Source organism: Natrix helvetica (genome assembly GCF_964273705.1).
Source record: "Natrix helvetica genome assembly, chromosome: 4".
Lineage (NCBI taxonomy): Eukaryota > Metazoa > Chordata > Lepidosauria > Squamata > Natricidae > Natrix > Natrix helvetica.
The window spans coordinates 31,161,162-31,180,686 of NC_138550.1; the positions used below are offsets into that span (position 1 = coordinate 31,161,162).

Sequence of the window (19,525 nt, forward strand, 5' to 3'; positions counted from 1 at the left end):
AAGAATGCACTGACTCCCTATAATCTAATTTAAGATTACAATTAAAGTAAAAAAGTTAGATTCTTATCCTTTTTTTTTTACAATATACATGCTGTATATTATATTTATTTCTACAATGCACAGTATACATAATGTTTGCAGTTCCCATTGTCCCCCCAGAAACAATACTGGGAGGTGATTTTGGCCAAGAAAGAATGACTGGCCCAGGCATTTAGTCAATTTTCTAATCTAAAGGGGAACCACATCTCATGAGCTCTCAAGTTTCAAGTCTTTGATCATTATTCCAAACTCTTAAACACTTGATATCCATTTCAAAGAACTTTAGTAACCAGAATAACTTTTAAAACAAGCATAAAAACAAGTCATAAGACCTTTCACCTGGATAACAGCACATATCTGCATAAAGAATGGAAGTAGTTCATGGAAACCCATGAAAAAGAAATTTCTGAGCACCTTTGAATATTTTAATAAATCAGATTCCAGGCAGAATTCCAAGTTGATTACAAAGAAGGGATTATAGATAGAAAAAATCCCTCAACCATGCCTTGTCTATTTTAGTACCAGAATATCAATCATTCTTGCCTGGATGAATGGATCATTGTCATTTTCAACATTTCATCGAATCTTTCCAGAAAGAACGTCATTTGAATGGACTATACAGTAATTGGGAGTATTCTATTATTCCAATATTTTATCATTCTGTTTTTCTGAGTATTGTATTCTTTTAGCTCCCATTTTTCTATCCAATTATAAAATGTTCGTAGTCACTTTTGCTAGGAGGTGGACCAGGGGTGGGTTGCTGCCAGCTTTGTTGCCGGTTTCGGTGCCTCAAAATTTTTGCCTGCGTGCGCATTCGCAAATAAAAAGGTCTGTGCATGGGCAAAACCTTTAAAAAAGAAAAAAAACCCATTTTTTTCCACTGAAAATTGTTCTACGCATGCATAGAACCAAAAAACAAGATGGCGGCTCCATAGGAGAACCGGTTCGGGGGCGTGACAGGCATGGTCGCTGCCAGTTCCAGTGACCCAGGCCGCCAAGTTACTACTGGTTGGGCCAAAATGGTCCGAACCGGTAGGAACCCACCTCTGGGATATATAAATCAAACCAACCAATCAATCAATATATTTTCCATATTTAATAAAAAGCAAATATACAAATAACTAATTTTATAGAAGAATGGAATATATATTGCATGTATCATTTGCATTTTTTTCATTGAATGTTTCAGCAAACAACAGCATCTGAAAAAATGGATAGCAGACATAATCAAACTGATTTTATTCCAAAATGAAAATGTTCTCTATGATTATAGGATGTCCAGTTCTTCACTGAAGAAGAGGGAAGAATTCAATCAAAATATTTACCAGATAATTATTTTTTCTTCATTTTAATGTATTTGAGATATGCTATTTACTTTGCTATTATTATAACTTGTAATGGGGCTATTTCTTTATTAAAGCAAGGATTTCTTTTTATTGCTTTTGTTACTGATGATGGTTAGCTTAATTATGTAAGGCTCAAAATTAGGACTTAAAAATATCCCAGGTTTTTTTTTCTTCTATTCAACAATTGTAGAAAATTTTATTAACTGACAATAATCAGTAATTAATATCCTGCCAAGAGGAGATTTGTGCGACCCTATTACCAGAACACAAAGTCAGATCATTCTGGATTTTAACAATCTAATTGCTTTTAATGTGTATTTCTTTAAAAATCATGCACCACCTTTATGTCTTAATTTTAATGGCCTTTCTATTAAAATGAAACAGAAGAAAATATATTAAGTTTCAGTAAATACAGATTTTCTAAAAATTAAAGGTAAACAATTCCTCATTCCAGAAGGCAAGCTCTTTTATAGAGGAGGTGCACTTCTGGGTTCTTATAGAGGGCATTGTTTAATTGAAGCAACCTGGAGGACATCAGTCTTGCCAGATGGATACTATGGAAGATAACAGGTCTCTCAAGTAATCAGGCCATATACCATGCAGAGATTTATAGGTAGCAATGAGCACCTTTAATTGCAATTAGAAGCGAAATTAGAACCGATGCATCTTATAAAGATATGCTTCTGTATTCTGGAACCTTTGAAGCGGTAGTTAAGTGAGATAACCAGGGCATGAGTGACTATCTGAAGGGTCCCCTGATCTGGGAAATGGTGCAACTTGCACACCAGATGAAGCAGTGCAGACCATCCATGGAGAAGAAGGAGCTGTGAATCCATGAGTCCCCCAAATTAACACCAACCTTGAATTGAACTATCACCCCATCCAAGGTCAGTAATGGACTATCAACAGCTAGGTAGTCCAGCTAACCACAGGAATTCAGTCTTGGTAGATTGAATCAGATATAATTTCTGAATGCATACTCTCTTCACACACCAAAGCACTCCAAGACAAGAATACTGCTAGACAATTTATTCACAAGAAATTAACACACTGACTAGAACTTGGCAGCAATCCAGCCTTCCAAGATAAGACACAGGCATGAGAACGCTTGTCTAGCATTGGTAGATAAGTTGATCTCTGCAACCAGCCTCCAGAAAGTCATTCCTTTTATACAATATTGAGAGGAGCCTAATTACAACCACCTGGGTCCAATTATCTTCTGTATCTGCGTAGTTGTTCTCTACGTCTATCAGCCCTCCATTGCCGAGCATCCAAAACCAACTCCCTTGTCTCCTCCCCACTGCTACAAGGCATGACGTCAGGAGCACACTCCCTTTGGCTTTCACCACTACTCCATGCCTCAGGCGCCTCCTGGTGGCCAACCAGCCTCTCTGATCCCTGCTCGGTGTTGGAACCCTGTCCAGGGTCCCCCACATCTTCCAGAGCCGACTCATCAGACCCCTCATCATCGGAATCAGGTTGCAGCTCCTGCTGGGTCACTACAATTAGGTATCAATGTACTGAAACAGCAAATGACCTCACCCAGTGGTTTTTTTGTAGATCACAGGTGTCAAACTCACTGTGTCACATGATGTTTCATGATGTTTTTCCCCTTTGCGGAATTGGGGTGGGCATGGCCTGCGCGTGATGCACCTGGCCCATGGGCCGCCAATTTGACACCCCTGTTGTAGATGTTAAAAAGAGAGTGCAGAGAACAAACAAGAGATCTGAGGAATGATCTCTCCCTAGCTACCAACACCAACTGAAACTAGTCCTGCAGTAGGAAGAGAACCAACATAAAATGGTGCCCCCAACCATAGTCGACTGTATTGAAAGCTGCCAAGACATCAAGAATGGTTGCACCTCTACCATCTCCGCTTTACCACAGATCTTCAATAAGTGCGACCAAAGCCACCTTACTACAAGTAGTCATTGACTTATGACCACAGTTAGGCCCTGGAATTTTGTTTGTAAGTTTTTGGGGTTGTTAAAATCAAGTTTGTCTCAACTTTCACATTTTTTTTAAAAAAATGAGCAAGTTTTAAGTATTAAGTTTTTTAAATCAGAATTTCTGTGCATAAAAACAATTCAAAACATTTTAAACAAATCAGGAATAAAAAACTATAAACATATTTTCAAATATATTTTACACTGCTAAGAATTATTATTTCAGTTGAGCTCCAGATCATTAATTAATCATTAATTGGGAAGTGATTAATTAAAAGAATGGTAAAAATTAATACTGTTATTGCTTGGTATATAGTAGCAGCAATAAAAATGTAACTTCTTGGATTTTGCTTCTTGGATTTTTTCCATATAGTTAGTGTGTGTGTGTGTGTGTGTTTGTCTTTGTCTTTGGGTATACAGTATAGTTTACGAAAAAGTACTCTTAATTCATGCTAGAAAATATTTAGTAAATGTATCTATTGTAAAAAAAAATAATCAAAAATAAATGCAAAAGATTCTTTATAAAAATATGAGTGAAAGATGTGTTAGAATTCCTAACTATAATTACAATCTTATTATAATGTTAATGACATTGATAATGTTTTTCCATGATAATGTCAGAATTAATTAGGACTGTTCTTAATAATTTGTTTTATCTGTTTATTGCTTCATTTTAACGGTTGTACACTGCCCAGTTTCACTTTGTGTGAGATGATTGGCCAATGAATTAATACATATATACATATGTACCTTGGCTATAGATGGAGTGGCTGCATAGGCTTTCTATTTCTTCTGAACAAGTTGAAAAATGGGGGAAAATTGAATCTAAATTAATTTCACACTGATTACCCTTACAGCCTTTTATATTTCATCATGCATTTTAAGATGAAGATAAACAGTATCAAGGTTGAGAAAGGAAAGAACTTTATTAATCAAAAGGTTTATTTGATGGGGACACTATAAAACATAGGAGAAATATGCAGGAAAAGCACTTTAGTGAAAAAATTGATAACAAATAAAGAGGGCAATAATGTAATAGATTATTTTTACTTTACTTAGCTTAAACTTATTAATAATGCACAACAAAAGCAAAATGATTAACTACTACCCAGTTCCAGGTTCCATTAAAATAAGGTTAAATTTATTTTGTTTTCTATATATTCTACTGTATTAATCACTGTAGTAAATTTAACTAAAGGGGGAAAGGAATATAAACTGATACGACCCAACTGGAATGTGCTACTGCCTGTTTATCTGTCCTCTCCTCATCACCCAAAATTAACCCGATCTTCATTTTGCTCAATAAATACATCATCTGACTACATTATTTTTATTCTCATGGCCAATGTTGCTATTGTTTCTTATTTCTGAAATATTGATGTTTATTTAACTTCAAGAGACTGTGTTATTTAGTCTTTTAGTTTTTGGATTCAAGTATAGGCAAGTCTATAACATCTGAAATCAAAAGCAAGATTCTAGAAGCTATATTCTTTTATTTGATGGCAGCTGTTTTACATGGCTAAATTTAATGGATAGTGATTACAACAAAACTGGTCTTTTCATTTATTAGTTCATATAAAGTGTGCAGTATTTGTAATATTGTTTTCCAGCTACCTACAGATTTTAGAAATTGAAAAAGAGAGAGGTTTTTTTCTACAGTAAAAAGTATCAAAACTGGAGAAGTTTGATTTAAACTGACATACTAAACTTTTTAACTCTGTGAAAATCATTTATTGTGAATTGTAGTAAGTCCGAAGTTTTCAGCTGCTTCATACTTCCTAAAGTGAGCATTCTCAAATACATACATAGCAGTTAGTCTTGTTTTAACTTTCTTGAATTTTGACACTGAAACATAATAATAAACTTGTGGGGGAGAGGGGCAGTGAAATTGCCAGCAATCTAGTTCACTTATCCCAAAACAATTTTTTAAACAGCATTATAATTTATGATGCTATCTGTATGAAATGTTACCTAATGTCTCTTTCCTCATGTTCCAAAATGGAACTTGTGGAAGTATGGGTTTGTTTACTTTTTTATATAATTTTAGTTTCTAAATATTATTGAAATTATAGGATTCTGCATGCTAAACAAGAAAAGGGATTAGTATGGTTACCTAAGACAGTACTGATACTTGAACAATTAATACATTTTCATTTGTCTTAGAATATACAAAATATATAGAAAAGGACACTATATAAGTTGAAATATTTATTTTCATTTAAGCCATATATTTAATGCATACCACTTATGGTGTAACTATTAGAGTGGATTGACGGATTATTTGCTTGGGTATCTTTTTTTATTTCTCAGAATAATAATTTTTTTGATTTAGATGAAAAGATAAGGAATACAATTGTTTCCAATGTGATGAATCCTATTTCTTACGTGACACCCTGAACTGAGAAATAATAGAATTGTTAAAAACTAGATCTATCACGAGTGGGAAAAGGAGAAGATATATAATTCCATGGCAAAGTCATTATTTTGCACGTTACAATTGTGATAATTCATATTACAGATAGTATTTGACTAAACAACAGTAATTGAACCCGGCATTGAAATGATAATTTGCGCTGGTCATTAAGTGGGTCATTGTGTGACTTGCCGGATCATACAACATTTTTTGTGGCAGTTGTTAAGTGAATGCAGTGGTCATTAAGCAAACATGATGGTCATTAAGAAAATCCATTGTAAAGACAGGTTTCAGCAAAAAAAAAAAAAGCGTAAACCACAGAACACTGAAAACAGCCGTAAATTGCAAAGTAAATTGCAAAGTGTCCAAAATGCACTCATGTGACTACAGCGAGGGGTAGACCATCAGAGCTTTGAATCTTGATCATAAATACCTCTTGGGGGTCCATCATAACTTTGAATGGTTGCTAAGTGATTGATCGTTAGGCTAGAACCACCTGTATATAAATTATGAAAAAACTGCTAAGGAAGGCTGATCTGTAAGTTCTTTGTTTTGGCACTATTGTTTTACTGCATTATGTTAATATTGTTGAGATGAGGAAGTGAGCTAAGATTTACAGCAAATAGTAATAACATCTTTCCATCTTTTTCTATCTCTTCTGTCTCTCTCTTTTTCTCTCTCTCAACATGTCACTTCTGCAGTTCATGTCAGCATTTTACATGTCATCGTGTCTGCACAAAATATCCCTGCTATCTATTTCTAGTGCTTCATGGTGGCTTGGTTCAATATATTTATTTTCCACATGATTTAGACCTATATATGGGCATGACTACCTATGACTATGGTTTTATTTAGCTTATATGCAAAAAGAAAATAGCAGTATGTTAAGTGTAACACTGGGAAGAAACTGGTTAAATCCCTCACTCATCTTCAGCCAATAGACTTCCTGAACAAAATATGATATAACATGAAGGGTACTGACAATGCCTTTTTTTATGTTGTTCAGTCACACACACACACACACACACACACACACAGACACGTAAGTTGTTCTAACTACATCCATAACTTTCGGTTTACTGTTCATCATCAGTTAACTATATCAAATCATAACATATCAAGATAGTAAAATAAGGTAACATCAATAAGGTGTTTCAAAATATATACAAATATTTGATAAAATAATCTGATAAGCACAGAGGTTAGCCCAATCTGATCTAGATAAGAAACTCTTGGATTGCTTTACCTATAAATGTGGTGATCTTTCTGACTGTCCATGTGTTTGTAACTTGAAGTAGGAAATTGATGGTCTGTTCTGTCAGTTAGTGACTTTAAATGTTGGACTTTGGCTGAAGAGTATTGTTGGCAGTCAAAGAGGAAAGCAAATATTATGTTATTTGATGTTGATGTTGCATTTGGGATGGATGCAGCATTTAATAGTATTCTATTGTTCTCCTGCTTTCATTAAATTGTTTTATTTTTCAAATAAATGGCTATCAGAGAGCATGGTTGTTGGAGGACTGACTAGTGCAGGTTGTGGAATGAATCAATCAGTGCAGGTTGTGGGGTAAATCAATTTCCACTTGGCCATTGGAGAGCATCCAGCTTCCAGCTTCCCTCAATATAACTATCTCCATAGATCTGCGAGAAGAAAGTGAAGCAGGATTCATATGGAGAACTGTGGAGGAGAACACAACATCAGTAAAATGCCTGATACATATATACTTAGGATATTGTACTTTTAATCAATAATCATGGCAATATATATGCGAAGAGAACTTTCTCAAAACACCCTTCCACATTGTGATAGGTGATGTCCATTTTATAGGGAAAAATAATCCCTCTGTGTGATTAAATGTTTAGAAACACGAAAAGTACAGTATCTTTGTCAGAAAAAAGAGTATGATAATGTTAATTGAAAGAGAAAATTACAAGGCACAAATACCTCATGCTGTGCCTTTCATGCAATGCTGTCAGTTTCTTCACTTTGATAAGAAATACAGAGCATGTGGTGTTACTAGCAGGTATTCCCACTGGTTGGATGCCTGATGGATTGGGCAGAAGCTTGCCTTGAGATGCTACCAGAAACTATGGAAAACAAAAGAAAGAAAGCAGGATGCATCGAAGTTGTTTGATAAATCTGTTGAAGTAAAAAGTGCAACAACAAAACCTACTTTATCCTATATTTGATTCACCACGCATCCATTTTTCCTTAGGAAAAGTTTTCAATATCTCTTCGTTACTTGTACTTCCTGAAGTCTGTTTAAGATTTACACTATGCTTTTCATAAATCTCTGACCTATGTAGACTTCTCATAAGTTTACAATTGCCGAAATATTGTATTGTTGATTATCAATAATAGTATTAACGTAAAATTCTAGAGATGCCAAAGAAAGTTGACAGGAACTACATATATGAGATCACAGATCATAACCTCTGTGGAATATAGTCATTTGATGGAATTTACTCAGTTAGCCTAAAATGTGTAAGAAATAGATGGTAATAGGTTTAAAGAAGACCAACACATATTGCTTCTCTACTAATTTTTTTTGTTAATCCTGTTGAATTATTTTATTTGCTGAATTTATATTCTGACTTTCTGTTTAAAGGTTTAAGGCATCTTATGACATAAAGGAAACAAGACAGCTATAGTAAAAAAGATTAAAAAGTATAAAAATAAACTCTGAATATGGCACCGCCTATCTTCTGTCTACAATACAGTCCTTTCAAGCAGTTCCAAGAAGATTCCACACCCATTTGCACCTCAGGTGATCCTAAGGTCACACATAGATCCCCAAGTGGTCTCAACGGCTCTAAGACAAAGTGCTAATCTGACTGCAAAGAAATATAATCTTTCCATTCCCCCTTTGCTACCCTGTTAGAACTAATCCTTCCATCTCACCATCATCCAGCCAAAACTGATGAAGCTTCTTGGATGAGAAACAAAACATCATTTTTGCTTCCTTAAGGAAAAAAAAAAGCATAATCTAGTTGCTTTTTGAAAGAAAAAGCACCTTTGAAACAGTCTGCAGTGTAGATAACAATAAGGTAAAATAACAGAAATGAAATAGAATTAAATCAGGGTTTTTTTTCCTTTGTAAAATAGACAACAAGCATTGTAAATAAAGGTTTAGTTGTCTGTATTTTATTAATTAATTTAAGGCATTCATAAATGCATTTATATTCTATGGATAATATTTATGTCAGGTTGCGAATAGTGTAAATTAAAAATAGTCAGATATGTAATATAATATATAATAAACTAATAGGAAACTATAAGTAAATAACAGTTCAATTTCACAAGTAAAATGGCAAATCTGTAGCAAAGTAAAAGTTAAAACACATTGCATTTATTTTTTAAATATATAGTTACCCTTGGTTTGAAAACAATGACCTTGTTTTCATTCCAGTTGTTATTAACTTATTTGCTTATATTAGATTTTTCTTATAAGTTATATTGGCATATTAAAATTCTCATTACTTTTTTTTTCTTGAATGACCGTGAAATCATTATATAGTGATAGATTTTAAAAATCAGTCTTGTTCCAACTTTAACTTTAGCTACATTGATAAGTCATCAGAAGAGATGCTTTTGACCAGCACTTCTAATTACTTTGCTTTAATATGCTCTTTAGCCTTAATGAGCAGAATAAAATGTCCCTATTCTTATCTTAGTTTGTCAAGGCATCTCTTCAAAGATTTGGCTTTAGTATTTTATGTTTTCTCCCATGATTGCTCCAAGTTCTGACTAAATCACTGTTCAGTTAATAGTTCACATAATGGATCCCCCAAAATGTAGGTTGTTAATTATTTTTTCAGTACAATGGCAATTTAATGTACCTCAACAGAGCATTTTGGTAATACCTGAAATAGCTTTGGACCTAGTTTAGAACTCTGAGAATTATTTTTGCTTACATAGCACTAGGCTTTTGAGAATATTGTGCACTTTGAAGTCACTAATGGATAAAGCTTTATGGACATCTTGGGTAGAAACTTGTGTAATATTAGTTTCATTGGCAGGTAAGAAAACTGGCACATGTACAGGACAAGTGACTTTTTAAACAACTTCCCGTGTATTAGTAGTACTGCTGGGAAATCAAATCTTTTCAAGGCTGCTAGGAGAATGAAACAAAAACTGAGATGCATGCATCTCATAAATCTGTGCTTCTGCTGTACCATTCTAGCTGTATGAGAGTGTTCATCAAAGCAGGATCCAGGCACGTGGGATATATTCCGTAGATTAAGATTTGCTTATTTGTTTTCTGCTTCTGCTACACTAAAAATGCAGCTCAAAGTTGGGACAAATTCTGCAAGATATTTGTTTTTTGAGTATGTATGAATCACCTTTTCCCCAATAAATAAAGCAGCCACGTCCTTTTCCAGATTCACACGATGGCTTCAGGAGTACTCTCTAGCCTGGAATGGAAACAGCTTAGAGGCATCTTCTGAGACAGTTCTATGAGCCTGAAGAAAGAGGCAACTGCTATAACATTTGGAAAACAGGTGCTTTTTGCATGTCCCTGCATGTTTTTAAGAAACTCTTTTAAGGAATTTCTCAAAACCTAGACTGTAATAAATAGAAACCTATCAGAAACCTAGATAGAATTCCTTCTTTCTGACATGAAATTCCTACATAAGATTATTTGTGTGTGAATGTATATCAAGAAGTAATACATTTGGTTTCTTATTATGGTCCATTTGGTTTCTTGTATGGTCCAGATAAGGTTTCTTTGACCTGTTGTATATGTTGAATTTTGCAATTAGACCCTTGGTTATCATATAGCTCTATTACTTTGATTCATGCTATATGTTTGTGGAATAGCATCCACAATATTTATAGCATTGTGCTGGGAGTTTTATAGAATTCTTATGAATGAACAGTACTGTAAAACAAAGCAAAGCAATGCAAAAAAAGACCAGTGTCAATTGACTTTATACATTAAAAACATCATTTTCAGTTATGAACCAGTTGTGAAACTGTTGAGAAAAGCTTTCTATAATGCCATCATATGTAATCTCTATTTTCTTCAAAGACAATCCAACACTTCGAAAATATTACAATTCCAATGAAATATATCTTCCAAAATTGGTAAAAATTAGCACATTAATGGACATAACCTGAAGGTCAGTAGACAACTAAATCCAAGAGAACATCTAGATTTTTAAGAATAATGTTATCTCACCTGAATCTCAATCCCTTGATTTAGTGGTTACAGTAGTTTCTGTTTGGTTCAGATTTAGTTCCAATTTGTGTAGTCATTTGATCTGTTGCAGATGTCAAATAATGATTCAGAACTTGAGAAACATTTTGGGTGTTAGTGTAGAAAGAGACCGAAGATCCTTATTTAAAGAGGGTGATATAGGTACTAATTACATAATCAAACTAGCATCAGTCTGAAGGAGTCTAATTTTTAAAATAGGTGTTGTATGTTATGGGGCATTATTTATTAAATTTACATTCAAGATTTTATTTTGAATTTAAAATAAATTATTGTATTTTTTCCAAATAACTATATTGGGATCATTCATACTGATGTTTTTTTCATAAAAGAAGTACTCCATTTCAGTGTTCAATTAACAATATTTTGTGGGATGTTTTGTGGTCCTCTAGGAGGATGAATTCAAAAAAGAATAGTGAACAATAAAGACCATTTACAACTTCAGAACCAATTTGATTACCAGTATTCAGAATGCTTATGATACATAAATGTATTACACTGTATATATATTGGCCTTTTGAGGTACCCTGTTTCTCTGAAAATAAAACCTGCCCGGATAATAAGCCCAATTGGGCTTTAGAGTGCATGTGCTAAAATAAGCTGTCCCCTGAAAATATTGCCACAAAGCAGCAGCCATGAGGTAACCATGTTCGCTGCCTCCTGCACCTCAAAAATAATAAGACATCCCCGAAAATAAGGCCAAGCGCTTATTTTGGGAGTCAAAAGAACTCGGAAACACAGTAGGTCAGGTTAGATAACACACAACACAAAGACTTCTGGAACTCTGCTTTATTCTTGGAGGTATAATAATAGAATCTTGCTAATTTGCCAAAATATTCTTTTACTTCATGTTATGTGAAACGGAATCATATTCTTATCTTGATTTTTCACCCCTTGTGAAAAGTGTCTTTTGCAGGACTGAGTTGTTTCCTTAACATTTCTTACATTCCTTCTTCAAAATTATCTCCATGTTCCTCTGTAAAGTAAAGGTGTTATTTCTTGAGAATACTGCTTCAATTGGACATAGATTGTTATGGTGTTTCTTTAGAGCTTTTTTATTTGTTCTTTCTGACGTTAGTTCTCAGCTGAATTCACATGTTGATGAATTCACTCATTGCTGTAAACCAGGGGTGTCCAAACTTGGGAACTTTAAGACTTGTGGACTTCAACTCCCAGAATTAGTTCTCAGCTGAATTCTGGGAGTTGAAGTCCACAAGTCTTAAAATTCCCAAGTTTGGACACCCCTGCTGTAAACTATAATAGGATTTGTTTACTATTGATTTAATGCATTATGTGGGATCATCCACTATATTTCTAAAAGACAGTTTATAAAAGTGTTATATCTGACCCAGGCCACTATGGCTTCTTCAACAAATTGTCCTTAAATAATTATGTTGGCATGATTGTAAACCCAGACTTTCTCTTTGCTCATGCTGCCATGTTCCTTATCTTTTGTTGACTCTGGCAAACATAAGCATTCCGAGAACTACGAGATTCTTCCCAGACATATTGTTTGTTTGTTTTTTTAGGAAAAGTGGACATATTAATGACTGAAACTGGAACTAGTTGCAGAAATACCTAACTTTCTGCTAAAATATAGTGACTCGGAGTAGCTAGTTCTGGCAAAATAACTACATATTTTAGATCACTCACATTAATAATAATTAGTGTTCACTAATGATCTGCAGTAATATGTTAGTTCACATACCCCATAATATTTGTATAATGTTCTGACTCTTACAGAATATATTAGTTGATTGGGCTAAAGTAAGACAATTGTTTCCAGGAAATGGTTTTTAATCACCATTCTTTTTGTGTGATTTTCTTCATTTCATACAGAAGCAATTCAGTATTTGTGATGTACTCTATCATCGTCAAGGGAAAGGGGAATACATCTCAAGCTAAACTACCATCAACATTTGAATTTTTTTAATGTAATATTTGCTTTGTGGCTAATGTGGTGTAGTCTTAATGGATTATCTCCTAAGAGCTCCAGTCAGTGTATGATGTGCTTAGCATACATAGACAAAGGACAAAAGATCAATATTTACTCAGTTGACTGAAATCCAGAGATATTTATGGAAGTAGGATACCACGGTCTAACTATTTCCTCAACAGTTCTGGATTACTAATTGTAACAGCTGAAAATAGTTTAGAATTCATGTTGAATGAGGTGAGTATGTATATAGGCCCTAACAAGCTTTTGAGAAAGGAATTCCACAATGAAAATTAATTACGCCTTTATTTTCAGCAGATGCATCTGTAAGACACTATTAAAATTAATCAACGCTGAATTGTGAAGAGCCTATAGTAGATATTAAGTGAAGGATAAAGACCAAGAAAAAATAATGTCCTTCTTTTCTACTCTATGCCAACTAATTTTATTTTCAACATCGATTTTGGATATTGTTTTAAACAAATAGCCAAGATAAGCCACTAATAGGCTTTTGTGATTTAAGGGTGTAGTGAAACGTTTAGTATTTTGAATGTAGCAAAACATATATATTGATTGTTACTCTCCAGAACAAAGTTTATGGTCAAGAAATAGTAGGAAGCAAGGTGCATAATGATGGGGAAATGCATGAATATACAGCTATTCATATACAAAGAAGAAAAAGCTCTTGATTAAGGGCATGAATCACCTTCTTAAAAAATCCACACCTTTTTATTTTTTCACAAAAAATACATATTTGAGTCAAGGGAGCACAAACAGTGCCAGTTGGTTGGAGCTGACAAAAGTTATTCATGCTGTGGTTCCATCACAGTTAAAGGTATGCTTTTATTGAGGCTGCCTTGGAAGAGTAACTGGAAATTGTTCTTCATGCAAAATAATGGAGTATACCGGAGTAAAATTGTTGCATGGCACTGTGCTAATTTCATTTTTATATGTTTAAAGACCTGCATGAAAGACTGATTATTTTTGATGCAATTTAATATATTCATTTTAAAGCCCCACGCATTCACCTGTTATTATCATTATGATTCTGGGTAACTACATTGTATTCTTCAGAAAAGATATTTTTAAACTGTTTTCCTCCTGTTTTCCGAGTTGTCCAGTCAAAAAATCAAGATGAGAGTTATGAGGCTGCGAGTGAAGCCCTACCTGTTTTAACGTGCATTCTATGACTGATATAAACAGAGGCAGAGATTTAATCACGCACATTTGGGCTGGTGACCCGATCCCTTTGTTAAAAAATTGCATGCATAGCCTTATGGATGCTTATAGAGTGCTGTTGGGGGAGCAAAAAACAGCCCGTGTTTTGCTCATCTCTGCCCTCCCCAGCCCCCAGGAGCTCTCTGAAAGCCTCCATAAGGCTATGCACAGCCATTTTGGTGGAGGGGAGGGGGCTTCGGGAGGCAAAAAATGCTGTATTTGATGCATAAGACGCACCCAGATTTTCAGCCTCTTTCTTGAGGAAAATAGGTGCATCTTTTACTCCTAAAAATACGGTATTTGTCAACCAGTCCAATGCGTAGGGACTTTATTGGTTCTTGTGTGCAAGAACCAATTTAAAAAACAAAACAAAAGAACAAACAAAATACAAAAAAATAACTATATTTAAATATGATGCTTGGCTAAAATCAATCACTTCCAAAATGATAATAGAAATGTCAATACATTTTAAACTTCTTTTTTTTTTGCTCACGACAACGCAAGGTGTGCTAAGCCTTCAAATAGATTCAGTTTAAACAACCTTACTAACAGAAATACCAAGCAAAACTGTTCAAAAATGAACCCAGTCATATTTTCATGTACTTATTTAACCTGTAGACCCCGTGTACCAAAGTGATGTATTTCACCAGATGCAATCTTGGTTTTAAAAGTTTTTTCTGGGGCTGCACTAAGACACATAGAATGGCCATTTACAGTATATCAGAGAAGTGAGTACACCTCCTCACATTTTGTAAATATTTAAGTATATATTTTCATGTGACAACACTGAAGGAATGACACTTGGCTACAATGTAAAGTAGTGAGTATACAGCTTGTATAACTGTGTAAATGTGCTGTACCCTCAAAATAACCCAACACAAAGCCATTAATGTCTAAACTGCTGACAACAAAAGTGAGTACACCCCTAAGGGATAATGTCTAAATGGGACTCAAAGTATCAATATTTTGTATGGCACCATTATTTTGCAGCACTGCCTTAACGCTCTTGGGCATAGAGTTCACCAGAGCTTCACACGTTGTCCCTGGAGTTATCTTCCACTCCTCCATGATGACATCACAGAGCTGCAGGATGTTAGAGACCTTGCGCACCTCTACCTTTTATTTCAGGATGCCCCACAGAAGCTCAATAGGGTTTATGTTTGGAGACATGCTTAGCCATCACCTTTACCCTCAGCTTCTTTAGCAAAGCAGTGGTCATTTTGGAGATATGTTTGGGGTTATTATCATGTTGGAATATTGCCAAAATATGAGGTAGCATACTGTGATATACTGTATATACATTGGCTATAGAGTGGATTAGAGTGGTCCAGCCTGCAATATTTGATTTGTGAAAATGAAAAGAAAACTTGAAATAGCTTGAAGGCCATTTGACCTTAATACAGATTTTTTTTTTAAAAAAAACAGAGTTTAAAAAAAATTGCCAGTTTTTTAAGCAAACTGGTAAAAGCCATATTTTTTTGTTATAGCTCCCTTTTATTTTCAAAATTCCAAAATCCAGAACCCAGTTCTACTGTTAAAAAATCTGCAGTAGAATTGATAATGAACAGAAATGGAAGCTGACAACCTATTTTCCATTTCCCTGGATGCTGTAAAAAGTCAATTGCCTAAATACATAAAGTAGTAAATTAGATTTTAAAAATTGTTTCTGCTTAATAACCCAAAGTGTTATTAGTAATACAGGTAAGGAAATTACTTAATAAAAAAGTCTGTGATTTTTAACCTTGGCAGTATCCCTTTTAATTAAGTCATAAGAAGTCCTCAGATGTAAGATATAATAAAAGTGCAGTATGTAACTTCTATTATTTATAACAAAATGCAAAAGGTCTACTGAAACCGATTTAAGTTTAGCAGCAGCCACAAGTCACATGTGCATTAAAAAACATCTTCTCTTTTCCTTTGTCTGTGTATTTTTAGCTGTATCATACTAATATTCCCAACACTGTATCTCGTTTTTCTTTGAAGCTACACCAAATAATCCTAACTTGAGTCTTATATATAAAAAGGATCTTCATTATACATAGTGGATATATATAGCAAATATATATATGCCCCAGTCAAAAAGGACTACATGTGGGATTGCATTCCCATTTTCCCTTTAAAAAATATTAGTGATGAAGGAAATAAGTATTTCCTGTTTCCCTCCAGGCTTTGTTCCTAGACCACCATAGGGAATTAGCAACCTTTCTCAATCTGGAACCCTTTGTAGGAAGGTTAACATTTTGAGGACTTGAAACCCAAGCAATTTTAAGGATATTTATGAGTGTTGTTATTCCTGTAACTTACACTATTTTCACTTATCATTTAGTTTCATTTACTGTAGCAGGTACCAACCAGGGGTGAAATGCTACTGGTTCAGACCAGTTCACCCAAACCAGTAATAAAAAATGCTACCAGTTTTCCCGAACCGGTAGTAGAAAATGCTACCATTTTGGGTGAGCCAGTATTTCCAACGATCAGCTGTGACACGCGATTTATATTAGCTAGAATCGTTGGATTTCCTGCTTTCTAGCTAATCTAAATCGTGTGGCACAGCGGATTTCCCCCCCCTCGCTGTTCTACTTACCTTTGCAGACTTGGAAGGCTTCAAAATGTTCCCTTTTTAGCGCTGTGCAGGGGTACCTCATGCACACACAAAATACGCTCTCAGTAGCAGACTCACCGAACTAGTAGCAAACTTCAGAGGATTAAAGCGCTGGTACCAACTAAGAACAACTACCATGATAATTTTTCAAGATGTAACATATATGTATGTCTGTTCGTGTACTTTGGGCTAGTTTGTTCTTTGGGCTAGAGAGGGACTGGTAGAGTTGGATTATATATGTTTTTGAATCGGCCTGTATTATATTGTTTTAAGTTGTTATCCTTATTCCTCTTGAAGTCAAAATGTATCCCAACATATAATAATAGTAATAATAATAATGCCTTGTTTTTACACTGGAAAGTGACATGAGTTAAATCAGCTAAAAGAAAACACCAAGAGAACAGCCTCTGAGAAGAATTGATGTGAAGAAATGGATTAGTTAGTTACTCTCCTGTTGTTCTCTTTCAACTGGTTGATTAATTCCTGTCACTTTCAAGGTCCCATATTTAGCCCATTCATAGAGTTCTGAAAGCCAACCTGGGAAAAAAGTGAATTTCTTTGAGTTTCTCATTGTGTTGAAATTAATTTTATTTTATATAGTTTGTTAAACATGTAAAAGATAACAGGTATAAGTATAAACATAAATATGAACACAATAAATGGGTACGAATAAATGGAGTCAGTAGGACAGGACGGTAGGCATGCTGGTGCACTTATGTACGCCCCTTACAGATCTCTTAGGAATGGGGTGAGGTCAACAGTAGATAGTCTTAGGTTGAAATTATGGGGGTTTGGGGATGTAACAACAGAATCAGGTAGTGCATTCCAGACCTGTTGCTGAAGTCATATTTTCTGTTTATTAAATTAATGTTTAAATCGGTTTTCTATTTTCTAGTTCTTTAGAACCATTTTCTTGACTTGCAGTTCTGTATTGTAAAATCAGTAAGGCACAGACTTTTTAAAAGCATTGTTGTACCATTTTGTTTATTCCTACTTTTTGATAATTTCTTTCTTTCATGAAGAAACATAAGGATAAATAATGGGGGTTGCTTTAAACATATTCCGGTTTGTGTTCTGTAGCCTCAGATGCCCTACAATCTGTAAATTACTTTTGAGAAGATACTAAGAAGTAATGATACAGCCCAGCAGCATATTAATCATATGAACATGCATCTAATGTTCAGCTCGTAGATGGAGTGGATTTTTGAATTGAGAAGTGCCAATCTGTTAATGTTAAGTAGTTACTAAGCTGAAAACATTCAGTTCTCTTGTGACATCATTATACTGAATGAATAAATCCTTTGTCTTGGGCAATTGGTTCTTAAGTAAGGCATCTTTGAGAGTTAGAAGATATTCCTAGCTATGACAATCCACTGATCAGCATTTTCTGTTTTCTGGTCACACATGTATTTGACATTAAGGCTAAGAAAAATATTTTTAAAAGGTTTTCAAAAAAGATTCATGAGTGCCTATGAATCACCTGTTTTTGGATTGTTAAAGCAGCCAATTCATTTGCAAACTTTAGATGTGCCACAGAATTGGTTTTCAGTTGTGTCTCATTCGTGTAGAGACGACAAAGGGCAGTTCCAAAGCAGTATCACAATCTAGTAAATATAAGGTTATTTATTGACTATGGATGTATAATATTTGTTCCTGCAGGGGTTCTGTAAGGTGAAAAGTGCAAATTTCATATGCTTTGCACATGCATTTTCATAGGAGTTCTGATTCATATTTTTGCATTTCACTGGAAGAAAGTATTGGATCCATGATTAACTTAAAGACTCTTTTGGGACCACATTCCAGTCCTTTTGGTTAACTTTTCTGCAATAGCAAATAAAACTTCGCCTTTGAGAGATTCTGTAATTTTTATTTTAATTCTAAAGTAGGAACTTGAAGGACAATTCACTATGGAGATGTACTTAGCCTACCATTATTTTACAGATGTAGATTCACTTCCTATCAAACTATTTGTTGTACTGAAGGAAAAATATAACAAACAGGTTCTTTTAAGTGGGAAAATAATATGTGAAGAAAGAATTGTACATTATTTTTCTGTTTTACACTAATCTAATCAGGTCTTTTCTTTTGCTTTCCATTATGGAATAGAAAGATAGACAATATAGTATCACTTGTGCACTAGAATAAATATGTGTATTCATTTGATCTTTGTTTGCTTCATTTCCTACTCCAGTGTAATTATCGAAATTGAGTAGTGGTACCTGATTTTGTTATAAGATATATTTTTTAGTTAGAAAGTGTACAGTATGAATTTTGGTCTGAGATATTTCTTCATACCTCATATACTGTATACCTAAAAGTATTCATTATTCAACATCTGGATTGTAGTCCAATAATGGCCATGGAAATAGGAAGTGATAAGATTCCTGGTAAAACACTCATCATCAGCTAACTCTGCAAAAAAAAAAAAACCTCCTTCTTGAACTTGAAGAACTACTGCTACCAAATAATAATATAAGTCAATTGCAAAAGGCAGTTTTACTTGGAACAGTTTATATCCTGTGACATTGCCATCAAACAACTTCTGCCTAACCCAGATCCTTGGGAAGGACTTGATAGGTGGATAAAAAGGCCAAATGCAGTCTAAACACCTGGCTAATAATGCAGTCAGTGATAATATATAAAACTTTAATGCTATTGACTCTAGATGACTTTGGGCAGCTCACAACGATCAAAGAAATTATGCAAAGACACAACATGATCTAATGGTCTAACAAAATAAAAGTAACTTTGTAGTCTTAAATTTTAATCTAGTAAAAGTGAATTTACTTTTTGTGGGACTACTTC

General features: G+C 34.4%; 1 protein-coding gene across 9 annotated transcripts in view; it reads left to right on the top strand.

Moving 5' to 3' along the window:
* Positions 1-19,525, top strand: part of ZBTB20 (zinc finger and BTB domain containing 20) — a 546,378-nt gene that overhangs the window by 285,636 nt on the left and 241,217 nt on the right. For 7 of the 9 annotated variants that reach the window (XM_081950746.1, XM_081950743.1, XM_081950745.1 and 4 more), the window contains one exon: positions 10,129-10,248. The exons of the other annotated variants lie outside the window; for them this stretch is intronic. The gene's annotated coding sequence lies outside the window, so the exon portion shown is untranslated. The remainder of the gene's footprint in view (positions 1-10,128; positions 10,249-19,525) is intronic. 9 annotated transcript variants of the gene reach the window in all.